This window comes from Neofelis nebulosa, chromosome 9, assembly GCF_028018385.1.
Source record: "Neofelis nebulosa isolate mNeoNeb1 chromosome 9, mNeoNeb1.pri, whole genome shotgun sequence".
Classification (NCBI taxonomy): Eukaryota; Metazoa; Chordata; class Mammalia; order Carnivora; family Felidae; genus Neofelis; species Neofelis nebulosa.
In genome coordinates this window covers 90113176-90117630 of record NC_080790.1, presented here as the reverse complement: position 1 = coordinate 90117630, position 4455 = coordinate 90113176, and the positions used below count along the sequence as shown (strand labels likewise).

Below are 4455 nucleotides of genomic sequence, written 5' to 3'. Positions count from 1 at the left end.
TATAAAACTGGTGTGTACTTGTGTTAGACCCAAACACTTCAAATAGTTTCCCAAATCATGGCAAGTAACTTTGATTTACCATCTATTTCTTTTACTAATGCCAATAATACTAATTCTGCAGTTTGTTTGTTGTGGTCCTCTGAAGTCCATTGTGTTTTATTTATGATTGTGCATTTATAATTATGCAAACATGAATTGCACATAGATTAATTTTATCTGAGCATAATTGTTATGTATGATAAAATAGTCATCCTTTAGTGACCACTCTTTATAATCCTATGTAAGGAGTAATTAATTTAAAATCAGTACCTGGAGGGTATCTGTGTGCAGGAATGGACTGGGGAAAAGTAGAGAGATCCTTTGGAATTCCTATGCAACTTTCTATCTGTGTGCCATTCTTAAACTTTGCACAGCCTTGTAAATTACAGTAAGGAAAGGCTAATTTTCTCATCACTTAACTGCTGCCAGGCTGGAGCAGAACATTCTAGCAGATAAATAGCTGTGGCAAAACCACACACATTGTTGATAGTTTAAATTCATGTAGTACAGGCCTTACACAGGTGCCATGTGCAGAACAGATAAGTGGTGGGGAGAGCTGAGCCATTAATTTTTCCATTGAGACGTTGGCAAGGGTGAGGGGTGAGAGGCTATAGGGAAAAGCAAGAGGAGTCTCAGTGGCAGAAAGAACATAGCAATATTGATAAATTGAGAGAGACTAAAAGAAGAAACCAAAAGGAACTAACAATTAGTACTACACGCTTAGGTAAACAGCCCTTATCCAGCCAACAAAGCTAACACAGCTGCCTTGTCTTAGCAGATTGCTGAAAAGTAATAAGACTTTTCCTGTGTTTCAAGCAACTCCAACCCATGCCTTTCCACGGGGAGTTTTTCATGAACAGTTAAAAGAAGCAGCAGATGTCCAAGTTTTTCATGTGTTTTAATAATTCATATCCTTTTGAATTGTGTCCCATTAAAGAAATTACTGTGTGGTAGCAGTTTCAGTTCTGGTGCGTAACACTGCCTCATACTTAGTAAGCTCTCAAGAAATGTTTGGGAAATTAAGAATATGGATGAAGGAATGACAGTACCTGCTGGATTGCAGATGAGGCAAAGTGAGTCAGTCAGTTTGGCCAAAGGGTTGTAATTACTGTCAGAACTTACATTTAAGGAAGGAGAAAAGGTACTAATATAGTGAAAGGTTGTTGATAATAATTTAAAATGATACATAATAATTATAACAAGAGAATAATAGATCTTTGACCTTGCCATGTACTTTAGCAAGGTCAAAGGTTAGGTTAGAATCAATATATCTTTTATCTTGGAATCTTGGATTTTGGAGAGCTTAAAGTCATCAAGCCATCTGCCTTAGGAACCAGCCACTTGGGTAGGTTTAACTTTGGAGCTAACCCTTGTCATCCTAAAGCATCTCTTTCCACGGATGACTTCTTCAATGTCCTGTTCCCTTGGACTTCCATGAATAACCTCATTTTTTTTTTTAAACGTTTTTTATTTATTTTTGGGACAGAGAGAGACAGAGCATGAACGGGGGAGGGGCAGAGAGAGAGGGAGACACAGAAGCGGAAACAGGCTCCAGGCTCTGAGCCATCAGCCCAGAGCCCGACGCGGGGCTCGAACTCACGGACCGCGAGATCGTGACCTGGCTGAAGTCGGACGCTTAACCGACTGCGCCACCCAGGCGCCCCTGAATAACCTCATTTTGCTTCATTTTTTTCTTGCCTCTTTGACCATTATACCTCAGTCTCTGTGGTTTTCTCTTCTTTCCTGCTACCTAAATAAGGCTTTTCCCTAGAGCTCTTTCCTTTGCCCCACCTGATTCCCACTAAATGGCCTCTTTTCTTGGAATCCCTTATACCCCCCATGTGTTTCTCTAGTACCAACCTCTCCCGAGCTCCAGACCTATGCCCGGCTGCCTATGTGACATGTTAATTTGGATGACTTCAAGCATCTAAAAAAGTTCTCAGACTAAATCTAGTTGTTTTTTTTTTTATCTCTCATCAATGCTATATTTTCTTCTTGTATTTTTCTTTTAGCTAAAGGTACTATCTTTTTTTTTAATGTGATCATTCAATCCAGAAAATTGAGAGTCTTCTCCACTCTCCTCAGTTTATCTTGAAATCCTCTGATTCAGTTCCTTTTACAACTCTTGCTTTGGACTCACACCTTCATCTTTATGACCACTGGCTAGTTCAGGCCCATGTATTTTGCCTGGATCATTGAGATAATTTCCTAACTGCTTGTCCTGCCCCCCTCCCAACTTCTTCCCTTATATTCCATTATCTCTGACAGTCTGCCTTTGCAAAAATGCAAACAGGGTGCTTTGCGTTATTTACCAGCAAAATTCCATCTTCAGGATAAACTTTAAAGTTCTTAGCATGGCATCAAATTATTTCAGTAGGCCCTGAAGACCTCTCTCATTTCCTATCCTACTTTTCTTTGCCTTCCATTCTATGTTCTGCTACAATTGTTTGTTGTCAGATGTAGAGTCGCTGTTTCGTCTATGTGCTGCCGCTCATGGTATTTTCTCTGTCTGAACTTCCTTCTCTTTTTAACCTAATATATTTATATTCATCCGTCTTTGAGTAGCTTCGTTTTTGAAGTTCATTCTCTACACAATGAAACCACTATTACTTTGATGTTAGTATTATACTTGGTGCATATTAATATTAAATATGTTACTATGTCTCTGGTTTCATGTTTCCAAATGTGAGCACCGGGAGATTAAAAACCAGGTCTCATTTATATTTTCATCTGTGCAGTTAGCACACACACATGACATAAATGTTTCTTGAATGGGTACCGAAATGAATATGCTCACTGTTTTGATCTTAGTGGCTATGATTTATCCACTTAAAATTTCTTCTTAGCTTTCTGGACTATTGCCATAGCATATTCTCTACAATAGATGTTCTATGTCTTCATGACCATTGTTACGTTCCAAGGGAAATTCATGATCTTCTGGGTTGGGTTAACCCTTTTCAGGTATCTGTTTTCTTGTGTTATAAAAAGAATCTATGTAATAGAACTTGTTGCCAGTAGATGTACATTAAAATACAGAGTTCACAAGAGTACATGACATTCTCATTAGACACAAAGAATATTTTTTGAGCCATGCTATGGTATTTGAAAAGCAATTAACATATTACACATTATTCCTGTGAGACACAAACTGTTTCTTTCCCATTTTAATTTGCCTGCTTAAAGACAGAAAAAGATAGATGCGTTTACACTCAAGGTGTATGCCTTTCCCTTGTGGCCAATGAGCTAATTTCCTTTTCATATTTGCAGAATATTGATACAATTATTCTTTCATCAGACATGAAATTTGAGTGTATAACCAGTTTGTGGAAACCACCTAGTAATTTATTAGGTTGATAACAGCAATTAAGTCATAATTGTTTCTGAGAAATATAAATTGACTTTCTGTTTTAAATGGATAATTTAACATTCCAAACCACAGACCTGTAGTGTAACTAATTTCTGGGATAAGAAGTTTGTTTCTCCTATTATTAAACTAAAAAAAAAATTCAACCTTTGATAATCTAGTAACGAATTACGAAGTTGCTGAATTCTTGGGTTCGTGTTATATCTTCATTCTTTTCCCTTGTTGCTAATTTTTTTATTTTATTTAAAAAATTTTTAAAAATATTTATTTATTTTTGAGAGAGAATGAGAGAGAGAGAGAGAGCACGAGCAGGGGAGGCGCAGAGAGAGACAGAGACAAAGAATCTGAAGCAGGCTCCAGGCTCTGAGTTGCCAGCACAGAGCCCGACGCGGGGCTCAAACTCACAAACTGTGAGATCACGACCTGAGCTGAAGTCGGATGTCTAACCGACTGAGCCACCCAGGCACCCCTAATCTTTTTTATATTTAAGGACATCACATTGGAGGGAATTTTAGATAGAACTGGGACGTGTTGGTAGGACCATGGATTTTTCAATGATTGGAAATGTGAAGACTGTACTTTCAGGGATTGTTTCTAAAGTTTGTCACTAGAGAAATTTCTCTAAGTGTGGAGTCCCTGAAAGCATGAGGAGGAGAAATAGTGTCCCTTCCTGACTGTGAAGCCGACTCTGGGTGTTGTTTCCACAGCTGCCCTTGTCATTGATGATTGTTCCCTCCTCCTTAGGGGGACTAAGAGGAAAGTGGCCCGTTGTCTGAGTAGTTTCTCTAAAAAAGAAGCCACATGTGTGGCTTGTTAATTGTCCATTGGAATGCTGTGTGGGTGAAGTTAAGTGAGCAAGGAGACAGCACTTGGAGTGTAAACAGATTTGTCAGCCATGGCAAGGACTTTGACTTTTCTTGGAGTGAAAGGAAAATCATTGGAGGATTTTCAGAAGAGGAGGTCTATCAGAATTAATCTGATTTCTATGCTACCAATCAACTGGAAAGGCAAAGGCAGAGGCAAGAGGTTACTTAAGAGACTGGTGTAGTAAC

General features: G+C 38.6%; 1 non-coding gene across 1 annotated transcript; it reads left to right on the top strand.

Moving 5' to 3' along the window:
* Positions 1-3972: 3972 nt before the first annotated feature.
* LOC131486487 (small nucleolar RNA U3) lies at positions 3973-4184 on the top strand. Its single transcript, XR_009249374.1, has one exon. It is a non-coding gene; the product is annotated as a small nucleolar RNA U3 (small nucleolar RNA).
* The last annotated feature ends 271 nt before the right edge of the window (positions 4185-4455 follow it).